This window comes from Rutidosis leptorrhynchoides, chromosome 3, assembly GCF_046630445.1.
Source record: "Rutidosis leptorrhynchoides isolate AG116_Rl617_1_P2 chromosome 3, CSIRO_AGI_Rlap_v1, whole genome shotgun sequence".
Classification (NCBI taxonomy): Eukaryota; Viridiplantae; Streptophyta; class Magnoliopsida; order Asterales; family Asteraceae; genus Rutidosis; species Rutidosis leptorrhynchoides.
In genome coordinates, this window is record NC_092335.1 from 501550491 (window position 1) to 501567661 (window position 17171).

Here is a 17171-nt window from a genome sequence, read left to right on the forward strand (position 1 = left end):
GGAGGTCGCGGGAGGTCTCGGGCCTGGGCACGGGCATTTATTTTTAGAAAAGATTTAATGGTAGTTTTCAATATTATTAATATTATTATTATTATTATTACGAACACAAGTATTATTATTATTAAAAATTAGTATTATTATTATTATCATTATTTTTACTACTAGAATTATCATTATTTTTACAACAAATAAATATTATGCATATAAAATTATACTTATAATAAGATTACATATAATAAACATATTTTTATATAAACATTTATATATAACAAATGATGTATTTTTAATATAATATTAATCATATATAAATATTAATATAACTATATAAATATTAGTCATTTTTAAAGATACATATAAATTAAATATATAACTTAGGATATAATAAATTTGTTCGATTATAATTATATGTGTTAACATATGTATATATATAAATGATATAGGCTTGTGAATCCGAGATCAACCCTACACTTTTTCAATGACGTCATATGTATTTTTACTACAAAATACAGTATGGTGAGTTTCATTTGCTCCCTTTTTAATTGCTTTGCAATTTACATTTTTTGGGCTGAGAATACATGCGATATTTTATAAATGCTTTACGAAATAGAGACAATTGAAAATGATATTCTGCGGATTGATGTGCTAGGTAATTTAGTTACATGTTATAGGAGCATGTAAGCGCGAATCATAAAGATAGATCTATCGGGTTTAACACCCCCATCCTGTAGGCTGCACTAGACATAAGAACTAGTGGGCGGATGTTTAGTACTTCGAGGATTATTTATACACTTGCGAGTGTACATATCCATCTTTGCGAAGATGACTTATTATATTATTGTTAAGGTTGGTTACTGAGGCCTCAACATAAGCAGAACGGTTTTATACACTTGCGAGTGTACATATATTTATAAACGAAAATCTTGTGGTCTATTAAGATATTGAAATAATTGTTATGATAAACCTATGAACTCACCAACCTTTTGGTTGACACTTTTAAGCATGTTTATTCTCAGGTACGAATTAAGTCTTCCGCTGTGCATTTGCTCAATTTAAGGACATTACTTGGAGTCTATCATCGCAAAGGGACCAGATGTTGATAACTTCGTCCAGGGGGATAAGGACGGGTTGTTACATGTGGTATCAGAGCGTTGGTCTTAGGAACCCGGCCTTGCATTAGTGTGTCTTACCAGATACTGTTAGGATGCATTAGTGAGTCTGGACTTCGACCTTAGCTGCATATTATAAGTATTGCTTGTCATTCCTAGTGGAAAATTTCCTGCTTATCATTCCTAAGTCTAGACACGACCTCCTGCACTTATTTGATAGATAGTGTACAGAAAATTCATATCTTAGCGTATCTGTTACTGTAGACTTTATCTGACACGTTTCCTTAATTCTCTCCGTAATCTACGAGATCTCCTGTACTATGCATAGATATTCTATGTAATTAGAATATCATCCGATATCCGAAATTCATTTCATACCAAAAACTCTTTATCTAACCGAGCAAAATGGAACTCACCACTAGTTCAAGCCTCTCGGAATCCGATATGGAGTCCCACTCCAGCTCCGAAAGCAGCGTCACCAGAATGAATCAACCAATCATCCATTCCCAAATCATCTGATGGGTTCGTAGTCAACTTAACCAATGGAGACAAGAAGAACGCGATACTTTTCACCCACCAACCTGCACCCTCGGCAAAGAACCCGAAACACTTACCGGCGAACCTGTTTGAAACACCATTTTCATCTTCAGATCCCGAATATCTCGTCACGATTATATTCTATCTATAATTCTAAACCTTACTCATCCGCTCGTTCTAACTAACAATCATCCCGGAATAATCAAAGAAGTCAACGAGCTTCGCGCCCGAGTTGTAGCCTTGGAAAAGATGGTGCAAAATGTACCAGCTTCAGCAGCATCACCGGCATCAACAGTACCACCAACATCGACACCAGTACCACCAACAACCCAAGTTTCAACATCACATGCCTCAACATCTCATTCTGTACCTCGAGCATAATTATCGTTCTACGTATCATTCTATCTACTATATCTTCGTTCTACATATCGTTCTACATCGATTATCTTCGCTTTACGTATCGTTCTACCTCATTAATCTTCGTTCTACATGACGATTATGTAATCTCTAATGTTTTAGAGATCATGTAATCTAGTAATAACGATAAATCAAATGAGTTTAATATCTTATTGACTCATTAAATCCATGATTACATCTGAAGAAAATATATATGCAAGTATATTTTCATAAAGATTATAATTAAAATTCTTTTGTACAAACTGTTAATGGTGAAAATATTTTAACGGGTAGGTAATACCCGAGGAATATTTAGATTTCACATTAATAAGTTACATTGTACATTCTTCGAATCTGATTCAACAATCATTTACTATCCTACCTACCACCACCGATATACGTATCTGTTTACCGCAGAATAATCATTTTCATTCAATTTCATATTTGGATTTTGACCTATCAGAATCCAACAAGTGGCATAATGAAGAAAACATCGGACAAAGTAAAATTTGTTAGAAACAAACGAACTAACTAATTGAAATATTGTTAAGAATCCACGCTAACTGTTCCTAGCTAACTGTTCCTAGCTAACTGGTTACATTTTATTTATCGCAATTTAATTATCGCAATTTACATTCTCGCAATTTTATTTATCGTCATTTAATTTCTGTATTTATTTTACGCACTTTAAATAACGGGACACGTATACAAGGTTTCGACATATTATATTGACCCATCTATATATTTATCTTGGAACAACCATAGACACACTATATGCAAATGACGGAGTTAGTTATACAGGGTTGAGGTTGATTCCAAAATATATAGTTTGAGTTGTGATCAAAACTGAGACCGGTACACGGGTCACGATACGTAGTAATTAATTCGAATATTATATATTAAATTATATATGAATATATTGGACTATTGGACTGCTAACTTTGGACAATTAAAATGAATTAAAATATTGATTATAACATATGAAACTAAACAATTCTTCAAGTTTGCCACTTGATTTCATCTTAAACCTCATTCGAATCTTGACGATTCCAATCCATGTTCAAATCTTTCATGATTCTTGAAAACACCTCGATCGAGAGGATGAACCAGCCGCACTTCATCTAAGGAAGAAAAGATTTATGCATATAGTTATACACCTAAAAAACTCTTGGAACCTGAGTAAAGGTTTAACACGTAGCTGCGCTAGCTCCTTGGCGATGTTACTACCGAAAATCACTTTGCAATCCCTTTCAAATTAGCCAGTTTCGTCACAGCTTCAACAAGTCAACTTCGACCCTTCAGTCGGACTAGTCTTATTATAACCTCAATATATACGTTACTCTTTCGTCATCATTACCGGAGAACCTTTTATATTCCACCATATTACCATTAGCGTTTAATCATCTAAAAACACAATTCTCTTGAAACCATCTCGGATTAATAACCGACTATTCAGATAGGGCTGCATTAAATGCAGAGGAAACAGAAAAATGATAGATGGTCTAAACGGCCAAGAGTTTGATGATAAAGAATGGAGTGTTGGAAACACTCAATAGAAAATTTGGTACTGAAAAATGGATTGAGCTAACCATGAAGGAGACCAAGGACAAATACAAGGACCAAACTCTTTATTCAAAGAATCCAAGTAATTCTGGATCCGATGAAATCTTTAGAAAATACCTTGCTCCTAACTCTAAATCTTTGCGGACGAATTTCTTCATCATCTTCTGATCTTAAATATTTTAAATTTATAAGATATCATCGTATCTTTCGTTATAAATATCTTAGATATTTCTGAAGATACCTTCATAAATATCTTTATTCGAAATTATCTATCTCTTCGTGCTATCCTTGTTACGTCATAAAGGAAACTATTTTAGTTTCTAAATTTCTTTAAAATTCGAGTTTGAATTATGAATGATTTTCTAGAGAAGTGTAGGGAATTGAAGCATGAGTTAGTATAATATAATGGCACTTGGCCAACGTGATTATATTACAGTAAGTCATGCTGAGTTTCTAATGAAACGTGATGATGGTTCACAGATATTACCCTCATCATGTGCCATGTTACACGATTCTTTCATTCTACTTAAGCTCTAAGCATATCAAGGAAATATTTCACTTGATATTTCTGTTCTTCCGTAATTCCAACAGTTGCTAATAATTCGTGCTAATATATTTTCTTTCTGACTAGAAGATTTCCTTAAAATCCTTGAATTTCGGATATCAACCGTGACTACGTCAAAAGTTAAGACGAATCTTTATTTCTCATTTCACACTTTTGTGATAGCTTCATTCGTACTCTTTGCATGATCGAATTATCTTATCTATATTAAGCTACGGTGATAAAATTCTATTCTATCAATTCATATTCGTCATGAAAACACTCTTATTGTTAGCCATGACCAACTCACTCAAATTTCGGGACGAAATTTCTTTAACGGGTAGGTACTGTCACGACCCGAAAAATTTCGACTAATTTTGAACCAAACTCTCGACACGATTTAATATTTCGACACGATAATCAAAGTCTGTTAGGTTGAGTCTCAAAAATTTTGAACTGTTTCATATAATCATTTGATCTTCAACTATTTTCGACGATTCACGAACAATTAATTGTAACCTGATATATATATATATATATATATATATATATATATATATATATATATATATATATATATATATATATATATATATATATATATATATATATATATATATAATTAGAAATACAATTTTAGCTATTGTATGTTGTTATTATCAAAATAAAATAAAAATTTATGTAGGTAAAATATAACAAAAATTGATGACTGCTTATCAACTCATTTCACTTGTTTTTAGATGTAAGGTTTTTATTATTTTATTTTTTTAATTCTACGATTTTTGCTTATGAATTAAATCCAACTAGTCTCTTGGCCATATTACAAATGAGAACCCACACCTACATATAGTGTGCATTCACTATCGACACCTATCAAGATCATTTACCTGTTTATTACTATAGTTAATTGAATGAATCACTGTTGCTGATTGAAATACATGTCCACCACTATCTATCAATATCCATCAAATAACTCATCTATTTTATATAACAATATTTACATCTTATATATATTCTTATAACTATATTATGTATATGTATATGTATGTTGACAACCCACCATGTAACCATTAACTTATCTAATATTCGATGACTAGATATATACTTTATATGTTATACGTTTCAATCACCAATTAAATCCACTAGTCTTTATCCATCCACTAACCCATAATATATAATAGATATACACTTGATTATGATTAAAATAAATCATGAAACTATCTGCCAAAAATTCATTTCTGTTTTCAATTATTGACACCCAACACACACATTCTCAATAATCTTCTTTCCTATCCTATATATATATCTACATATTACATTTATATATATAACATATAAACATGCACATGTGGAAGTGCAGAGAAAATCACCACCACCTAATATTTATTTGATCACCTTCCCTCTTCTTCAATTCATCCCGCCACCAGCCTAATCATGACCACCCTCATCCGCCACCAACAACCACCATCTCTTTCTTTCCCCCTCTCTCTCTAGCTTCGGTGACAACCACCATACTCATCTCTCGACCACCATGAATCACCTTGTGTTTCTTGTTTTCGCAAAACGTCTCAATCATCAACCATCACCTCCTCTTATATATACATACATCTCCACTCCACCATCATCACCATGAACCGCCACCCCACCGGCCATCTTCCACCTTACAACCATCATGGACCATCTTGTTCTACTTCAAAACCGTGAGCCACCATCACCCGTCACCACAACCTTCAACCACCATTGACACAATCTCCTTTCGTTTAACAAATCGTGAAAAAACCCACTTTCAATCACCTTCATCCACCAACACTCAACAATCACCACCACGACGATCTCCATCTCCAATACCGTGATGTACAACCTCCTCCTTCACCCACTGTAACTGTTTCTGTCTCTAACCGACACTTTATCACCACCATAATCCGCCACCTTTATCTCTCTCTCTACCTCTCAACTTCGTGAAACCCAGAAACAAAACAGCACCCACTCTTATTTTTTTCTGTGTTGGACGAACCAAAACCACTCCACAAGACACCATGTACAACCACTTCAACGTTATCATTCAACACCACCTCCGTTACCTTCCATTCTCTCTTCCTCTCTACAATTGTTCCCAATTATGTTCTATGTTTCTGTCGATCAAGAAGCTGTAAATCGCAGCTATCTCTGCTACTATTGACAACCGTGAACCAACATAGAACCACCAAGGTATCTCACAAATAAACCACCATCGAGTTCTATTTTTCCTTCTCTGTTTTAAAACTACCGGAAACAACACCGGTGTGATTTTTTTTCTTGTCTCATTGCTTCACGATGCAAAGCATCACCGCCGGTTGCTACTGTTGCAGTTGCATCTTTTCGAACACCATAGACCACTTCTATCACACGCTATTACTGCTGTAAGTTACTAATCTTACTGCTATTTCGCTTCTGTTTATGTTATATTACAATAATGAAATGATTAAAAGATGCTAAATACTAAATATAACTATAAAGGAAGAAAGTGATAAAGATGATTCCCTATGGTGGTCGACACTCATCAAACAACTAGCCCCACAATCCATTAGTATGTATAAAATTAGGTTGTTGGACGGTTGAACTCATATAGATACATGGAACTTGGGCCGTGACTTTTGGAACCCAATAAAACTTGAATCCATTAAAAACGCGACGATGAGCCTTCGAACTACTTGTTGTTATGAGACTTGTACTATGATCTTGCTCAATAACTTGGACACTTTCCATTTTAAGATTATGATTATGGTAATGCATAATAATTACAACAATGATGATGAGATAATGATAAATAATAAAGGTTAATGATGCTTGAAACGATAACGAATATGATTTTATGACTATGAGAAGTAGATGATAACATATATAAATAAAAACGTGAGTTAATGATAACGATAATGATGATGATAATACTTAATAAAAGATGATGATGGAAAGATAATTTGGGAAGACGAAGAAGAAAAATTTAATCGGATTAAGAACAAATTATATAGATTTTAGAGTGACATAATTTCAGAAAAACAAAGTTAGACGAATGATTAAGAGTGTTATCGGTTTAGCGGGAGGTCGCGGGAGGTCTCGGGCCTGGGCACGGGCATTTATTTTTAGAAAAGATTTAAAGGTAGTTTTCAATATTATTAATATTATTATTATTATTACGAACACAAGTATTATTATTATTAAAAATTAGTATTATTATTATTATCATTATTTTTACTACTAGAATTATCATTATTTTTACAACAAATAAATATTATGCATATAAAATTATACTTATAATAAGATTACATATAATAAACATATTTTTATATAAACATTTATATATAACAAATGATGTATTTTTAATATAATATTAATCATATATAAATATTAATATAACTATATAAATATTAGTCATTTTTAAAGATACATATAAATTAAATATATAACTTAGGATATAATAAATTTGTTCGATTATAATTATATGTGTTAACATATGTATATATATAAATGATATAGGCTTGTGAATCCGAGATCAACCCTACACTTTTTCAATGACGTCATATGTATTTTTACTACAAAATACAGTATGGTGAGTTTCATTTGCTCCCTTTTTAATTGCTTTGCAATTTACATTTTTTGGGCTGAGAATACATGCGATATTTTATAAATGCTTTACGAAATAGAGACAATTGAAAATGATATTCTGCGAATTGATGTGCTAGGTAATTTAGTTACATGTTATAGGAGCATGTAAGCGCGAATCATAAAGATAGATCTATCGGGTTTAACACCCCCATCCTGTAGGCTGCACTAGACATAAGAACTAGTGGGCGGATGTTTAGTACTTCGAGGATTATTTATACACTTGCGAGTGTACATATCCATCTTTGCGAAGATGACTTATTATATTATTGTTAAGGTTGGTTACTGAGGCCTCAACATAAGCAGAACGGTTTTATACACTTGCGAGTGTACATATATTTATAAACGAAAATCTTGTGGTCTATTAAGATATTGAAATAATTGTTATGATAAACCTATGAACTCACCAACCTTTTGGTTGACACTTTTAAGCATGTTTATTCTCAGGTACGAATTAAGTCTTCCGCTGTGCATTTGCTCAATTTAAGGACATTACTTGGAGTCTATCATCGCAATGGGACCAGATGTTGATAACTTCGTCCAGGGGGATAAGGACGGGTTGTTACAGATTTTATGTGTGCAATACGAAGGACTTATTCCTTTAATGTCATGAATTTTCCATGCAATAGCTGGTTTTTGAGCTTTTAACACAGAAATGAGTCGACATTTTTCATTTTCCGTAAGAGAAGACGATATTATTACAGGTAATTCAGATTCACATGTAAATAAGCATATTTCAAATGGTTTGGAAGTGGCTTTAACTCTAATGTCGGTGGTTCTTCTATCGATGATTTATATCAATATCTGTCTTCTTCTTTTAGCATTTGAATTTCTTCTGTTGTTGGTTCATATCCATTAACCATGAGTGTAGCTAACATTTCAGTTTCATCAATTGGTTCAGTTCCTTCTCCTAAAGAACATTCTCCTGTTCCTTGTAAGTCTGGAAATTCTTCTAACAATTCTGCATGTGAATCTATAGTTTGAATATAATAACATGTATCATCTACAGATTGCGGTTGTTGCATGGCTCTATCAATAGCAAAGGTTACACTCTCGTCCTCTATACTTAGGGTCAATTTCTTACTGGACATGTCTATTATTGCTTTAGCCGTGTTTAAGAATGGTCTTCCTAATATGAGAGGAACTCGAGAATCTTCTTCCATGTCCAGAATAACAAAATCTACTGGAAATACTAAAGTACCAACTTTAACTAGCATGTTCTCCATTATCCCTCTAGGATATTTTACTGATCGATCGGCTAGTTGTATGCTTATTCGTGTTGGTTTCAATTCTCCAAGGTCTAGTTTAGCGTATAGTGAATACGGCATTAAATTTATACTAGCACCTAAGTCTGCCAATGCTTCTACTGAACTAAGACTACCCAGAAAACATGGAATTGTGAAACTTCCTGGATCAGATAATTTTTCTGGTATCTTATTCAACAACACTGCAGAACAATTAGCATTCATTGTAACAGCCGAGAGTTCTTCCATTTTCTTTCTATTTGTGATTAGATCTTTCAAGAATTTAGCATATCTAGGCATTCCTGAAATCACATCAATAAAAGGAAGATTTACATTTATTTATTTAAACATATCCAAGAATTTGGATTGCTCGACTTCAAGTCTTTCTTTTCTCATTTTACTCGGGTAAGGAAGTGGTGGTTGGTATGGTTTAACATAAGGTTTAGCCTTAACTGTGTTATCTTCATTAACCTTTTCAACTACCGGTTCTGTTTCCTTATCTTGTTCAGGTTGTGGTTCTTGTGGAGTAGGAATAGAGTCATCAGAAATTACAGGTATTTCAGGTGGTTTAAGTGTAATACCACTTCTTGTAGTAATGGCTTTAGCTGTTTCATTCCGGGGGTTAGCATTTGTATCGCTAGGTAGACTTCTCAGTTTTCTTTCACCTATCAACCTTGCTAGGTTGCTTACTTCTTGTTCCAAATTTTGAATAGAAGCTTGTTGATTTCTAAATGCTTGAGCATTTTGTTCATTGATTTGTTTCTGAGATGTGAAAAATTGAGTTTGAGATTCAACTAGCTTCGACATCATATCTTCTAAATTTGGCTTTTTATCATCGATTTGTGGTGGTTTATTTTGAAAAATAGGTCTTTACTGATTGTAAGTATTATTAGATAATTGTTGATTGCTAGGACCTTGTTGGTTGTTGTATGGAACATTGCGGTTATAATTCTAGTTTTGATTGTAAATTGGTCTTGGCGGTTGATAATTATTCTGATAATTATTTCCAGGCCTTTGGTTCATGTATGAAACATTCTCTCTTTGTTCCATTGTTTGTTCAATACTGAGACAATCTTTTGTCAAATGTGGTCCTCCACACTGCTCACAACTAATTCGTATTGAGTGAATATCTTTAGTCATCTTTTCCATTCATCTCTCGACAGCATCTATCTTTGCAGAAATGGAATCAAAGTCATGGCTAGAATCGGCTCTAGCCGCTTTAGATAATCTAACGATATCTTTTTCTTGATGCCACTCATGTGAGTGGGAAGCAGTGTTATCAATAATTTTGTAAGCATCAGTTGCGGTTTTCTTCATAATGGAACCACCAGCTGCTATATCGATGTCTTTTCGTGTAGTGATGTCGCATCCTTGGTAGAATATTTGTACTATTTGATAAGTGTCTAAACCATGTTTCGGACAACCTCTTAATAACTTTCCAAATCTTGTCCATGCTTCATATAGAGTTTCATTTGGCTTTTGTGTGAATGTAACAATTTCTCCTTCAAGTCTCACGGCTTTAGATGCCGGAAAGAATTGTTTAAGAAATTTTTCAACTAAAACATCCCATGTATCAATCGCCCCTTCACGTAACGATTCTAACCAATCTTTGGCTTCTCCCTTTAAAGTCCAGGGAAATAACATGAGATAGATCTGTTCATCCTCCACTTCTCGGATTTTAAATAGTGTACAGATCCTATTAAAGGTACGAAGATGTTCATTTGGATCTTCCTTCGGCGCACCACTAAATTGGCATTGATTAGTTACCATGTGTCGGATTTGTGATTTGATTTCATAATCTGACGCATTAATGTCTGGTTGAGTAATTTCGTGACCTTGGACAGTGCGTTTCGCTCTCATTCGGTCTTCCATACTTAGAGGTTCTAGATTTTTCATGATTGAATTTGTTAAATCTGAATCACTAGAGGATTCTAATTTAATGGTTTGTTCCTCGAAAATCTCTGTTTGAATGATTGGTGGTTCTGGAGGAATGATTAGTGGTTCAGGATCTCTGAATTGTCCCTGAATATCCTCCGGATTCTCAATTGTGAGGTCGGGTTCAAAAAATGGATTATCGGAAATTTGAATTTGAGTATTTGGTCGACTAGATGACGATTCTAAAGAAAAATCAACGGCGACAATATTGGTTAGATGTCTTGATCGAGTTACAGGTGGTGAACGTATAAAAGGTGGTGAACGTTTTGCTCGGTGCATTCACTGAATATCCTATTAGTTATAAAAGATAAAAATTATATAAGTTATCAAATTAATAGACTTTTCTGATTTTACCCACGTTTCGAATAACCAATAGATGCAGCAGGTAGCCATGACCCTTTAAATCGGAAGCCCACAACTCGCCACTAATAAATCAAGCTATTACTACGAACCAGAAAGTTTTGGATGTCTATCAATTTAACCGCTTAAAATAATTTTTCTTCGAGGTTTAAAGAAATTTTAGAGAAGAAATAGAAAATTCTATATCCTAAAAACTAGAGCGTCGAGAAATAAGAAAGAAAAATAGTGCGTCGAAAAACGTCGAAAAATAAAAGGTCGAAAAATAATAAAAAGAACGTAGCGCGTCAAAACTTAAAAATCTAAAAACTAAGAATTAAAAGTTGCGTCTAAAAGTATTAAAGCTTAAAAGGAATACTATATTCAAAACGGCAATAACTTAAAAAGTACTAAAATTTATTAAATATTAAGGCGATAAGTGACGTCGTAAAATTCTAAGGCGCCTAAATCTTAATCTAAAGAAAAAGCATTTAAGGGATTTTACGGCAAAGCCTAAAAATCTAGAAATAAAAATAAACTACGGCAAAAACTATATCTTAAAACTAATTACGAACAAAAAATACAAATTACGAATTAAACTAATAAAAAGATACGGAAATATAAAAATACAACTAAAGTTATAAAAATACAATTTTTTATAAAAATATTATTTTTATATTATTTATTTTATAAAAGTATTAATTTATTAGTTATTAAAACTAATTATAACTTAAATTACAAATTAAAACTAAAAACTAAACTAATTAATATTATAATTAACCCTAATTAGGGTTTATAATAATAATAATTATTAATACTCCGTAATTAATGCTGTCGGCAGATGTATCAGACGTGTCAGATTGTCTCATGCGGTCGCATGAGTTTTAGCCTACGGATTCATGCGGTCGCATGGCCCAGATATACAGAACACAAATTGGGCTGCTACAGTGTAGCCCGAATACTTTTTGTATTTATTTTTTTTTCTATTTTAATATTTATATAAAATATTTATATAAATTAAATAAAACTTATATTTAAAAACTAAAATAGAAATAAAAATACTTTATAATTTTATATATTTTGAACAACTCTTAAAAATATATATATTTTTGTTTTTCTTTTTATATTTTTGTATTTTTAAAACGTATTTTTACAAAAGTAAATTAAAATTTTATATATATATATATATATATATATATATATATATATATAGCGTTTCACTTCCGGCGTTGTTTGATTCCCCGGCAGCGGCGCCAAAAATACTTGATGTGCGTAGAGGTGTATACGAAATAGTTATATTTTACTAGGAAATACTATTAAAAATGATACAATTTTACACAAGTTATTTATTTATTTATAGAGTGGATATACCTAAACCTTGCTACAACACTTATAGGCAGTGTACCTAATCGTACAGTAATGTAGTGTTTAGTAAGTCCGATTCGTTCCACAGGGATCTAGCCAAGTTTAACGCTATATTTTTAAAACTATATTTGTATAAATATATATATAAATATAAGTAGTATTATTATTATTATTATAAAAGGGGGGTTTTTACCGTTTATTGACCGGTTTGTCGATTTTAAAACTTTAGTCGCAGTTAAAACCTAATGTAAAATATTAAAAATAAAAATAACTTAATTTAAAGCGTAAAGTAAATGACAATAATTAAAGTGCGATAAATTAAAATGCGATAAATAAAATGACAATAAATAAAATTGTGATAATTAAAAAGTACGATAATTAAAAGTGCAATTAAATAAAATGACAGTAAATAAAAGTGCGATAAAATATGAAATAAAGAAATTATGCTTATTTAAACTTCCGTAATCATGATGTTTGACGTGTTGATTTTAGTTTATTATCATGGGTTAATTGTCCTTTGTCCTGGATTATTCAATATGTCCATCTAGTTTTTGTCCATAATAGTCCATCAGTCATAAATATAAAGTGCGAGTGTCCTCGTCAAATTATTCTTATATTCGAAGTCAAATATTCCAACTAATTGGGGACTTAAACTATAATTACACCAATTTTCCTTGTATGTAATTCACCCCTATTTTAATAATTCCATTGACTATTAATCCATTCCCGTGTCCGGTTAAATGAATGATTATTAGTACTTATAAATATCCCGCCCATCTTGTCCGATCGAGTGTATATGGTTATTTATAGGTACGTCCAATTTTAAATCTTTATATTAAATTAACGAAATATCATTCAATTAAACAAATATAAAGCCCATTAATAGCCCATAGTCTAATTTCCACAAGTGTCGTTCTTTTGTTCAAACCCCAATTATGGTACAAAACCCAATAACCCCGTCTTTAATATTTAGCCCAACATCATGATTACTTCGGCTTAAATAAGTATAATAATAACTTAGCTACGAGACATTAATTTAAAAAGGTTGAACATAAGTTACAATGATTAATAATATCGTAGTGTTACACGGACAGAATTTCGACTTACACACTTACAACATTCGCTAACATACCCTTATTATTATTAATCTTAAATTAAAATTAAAATTAAAAATTATATATATATATATATATATATATATATATATATATATATATATATATATATATATATATATATATATATATATATCGTAAGAGTGAGAGATAGATTAGAAAAAGGTGTAAAACATTTTACCAAAAACTGCGAAATTTATAGATGTGGCCAGCCTTTCACGGCCATGCGATCGCATGGAAATTGTGCCTTCTGGCCATGCGATCGCATGGCCTGCTTTTCCAGCTCACAAAGATTCCAAAACGTGGGCTGCTGCCTTTTTTAAATATATATATATAATATATATATAATTTATATAATTATATATATATTATATTATATTATATTCCTGTACATAATTGACACGTAATTTTAGGTCCGTTGCGTCGTGCGTTGAGAGTTGACTCTGGTCCTGGTTCCGGCTTTTCGAACGTCCTTTCGTACTATTTAATATCTTGTACTTTGCGTTTTGCGACTCGTACTCTTGTAACTTTTAGATGTTTCTCATCAATAATTTGAACCACTTTGATTGTACTTTGTACTTTTGAGCTTTTTGGTCGTTTGCATCTTCAATTCGTCGAATCTGTCTTTTGTTTTCACCTTTTATTATTTAAACGAATATCACTTGTAAATAGAACAATTGCAACTAAAAGTTTGTCTTTCTTGAGGGATAATGCTATGAAATATATGTTCGTTTTTAGCATTATCAGTGATGAGTGTGTCTCCACTATCTATCTTTTATCTACATCTATATACATATTTAATTTATACATATAGCATACATACACTTAGGAATGAGAAAGGGAAAAACATATTTATTCTTCTTCATCTCTTGTATAAACAACCGAAGCTAGTCATCATCACTTTCGATAGCTGAAGACAACCGGAAAATCCACCACATCATACGGAAACCACCCCCCTCATTCAAGTTTGAAGAACCGTCGACCACCATGATTCTTCACCTCACCATCGAATATCACAATAAACCATCAAGACCCTTACCACAACCGCCAACTTGAGTCACAAACCTTCCTCAACTCATCACTTCACACCTTGAAAACAACCATCGTAACCATCACCATTAAACATTCAACCATCGTGATTAGTTACTATTTTTGCCGGTTCTTTCTGTTTCTACCTATCACCACCCATCTTGAAACCTTCTGCAACCATCATTATTTCAACTACTATTCTTTCCTTTGTTTTTCTTTTCTGTTATGATCATAATCGAACACCTATTACCACCATAACCCCATTTGTTGTTCATATACTACTACTAATGCTATGAATATAATAATTTTGTTTAATGTTAACCCTCACCATCAAAACCCATTTAGAACACCATTTTTCTATGATTCGATCAAGTTTAATAATCCGGTTATGTTCTTCATCAACCACCATTATGATCTAAAGCTGTCTCAAGCATCACCTTCAGACCATTAAACAACCACTTTTAAATTGTGTAAGCTTCCTATTAAGTATTCGAAAACCAAATAACCAACTGTTAAGTTCTATTAATATTTAGTCTTGTAATGATTGGTTATTGATCAACTCCAAAAACCTTTTGATTTCTATTAATACCGCCACCATCCTACAACCACCTTCATCGTCACCCATCAACCCACCACCGGTCATCATAGAACCAATTTAATTACCAAAACCACTCGACAACCATATTCACACTGTAGCTGTTCGTCTGGTTCATTTTTCTGTTTAACAGACTAAAACACACCCACTTTTGAACCTCACCATTCGATCACTATTACTACAGCTCGATTCCTTTACGTTGTCTATTTCTCATTCTATTAAAATAATGTGAGTGGGGAAGGTGGAAAAGGTAAATGATTGAATAGCTGTAACAATAATAAAACAAAAGGGCACACCAAATTCCTTTTTCTAATTGATGTTGTTATCGGTTGAAAAGAGGAAAAGGGATAAAGTGGGAAGAAAAACTCGCTAATATTATTTTTTATTCCTTGATCGACTGTATAACTTTGAACCGGGCGAAACCCTTACGCACACCTATAATTATCGGCCCTTAAACTTATTTAGGAATACTATTGGGCTTGTGAGTGATATTGGGCCATAATTCTTTTCATGTTGGGCCGTGACTTTGTTTAGCTAAGTGGGTTTATGAAATTGCTGTTGGGCCGTAAAGAATGATGAAGGGGGGAGCCATAATAAGTCACGATGAGGGATAATGATGTGTATCAGGATCATGATGATAATGGTGATCCGTTAGGGTTAACATATGTTTGACAATTGAAAAATGATGATGTTGATGTTATGGTAAAGATGATCACATGATGATGATCATTAGGATATGAATAAAAGATGAAAATGATGGTGGTACTTTATGATGATGATTATGATAAAACCGTAGGATGATTATGATTAGGATTAGATGATGATATTGAAAATAAAATAGGTGATGTTGTTAGAATGATAATGATATACGAATGCTTTGATGAAGTCGTGACAATAAAATGATGAATGGTGATGACAAGATGATGGAAAGATGATGATAAATGGGGTTATTATGATGTTATTGTAAAGTTTAATGAGGATGAATATGATACTAATACGTTATAGGTTATATAAATATAAATACGGTATTAATTAAGAAAAATCAGAAACAGTGGAATGGTTTAAGGATGTTTTCGGGTAAGCAGGACGTCGCGGTTCAAACTGGAACTTGGGCATTTTTTTTTTTTTGATTACTCCTTTGAGGTAGTTTAATTATTACTCATTTTTATAATTATTATTATTATTATTATTATTATTATTATTATTATTATTATTATTATTATTATTATTATTATTATTATTATTATTATCATTTTTAATGTAAGTAGTATTGTTATTGAAATTAATTTTTTTATAAAAGTTATCATATTTATTATTAGAACTAACATTATTATTATTATTATTAGAATTATCATTATTTTTATCATTATTATATTTATTATCATATTTATTATTTCTAACACTAATATTATTATTTACATAAAACATAACTATATTAATATGTTTGTAAAAAATATTAACCATCTATTTAATGTATATAAAAAAATATAAATATAGTTAATTTAGTTATTAATGATACGTACAAGTTACTAAAATAACAATTAATAATAATACCTAAATTTGTTCGATTACAATTATATGTGTTAATATACATATAAATGTTATAGGTTCGTGAATCTGAGTCCAACCTTACACTAGTTCAACGACGTCATATGTATTTTTACTACAAAATACAGTATAGTGAGTTTCATTTGCTCCCTTTTTAAATGCTTTTGCAATATATATTTTTGGGACTGAGAATACATGCACTGTTTTTTATAAATGTTTTAC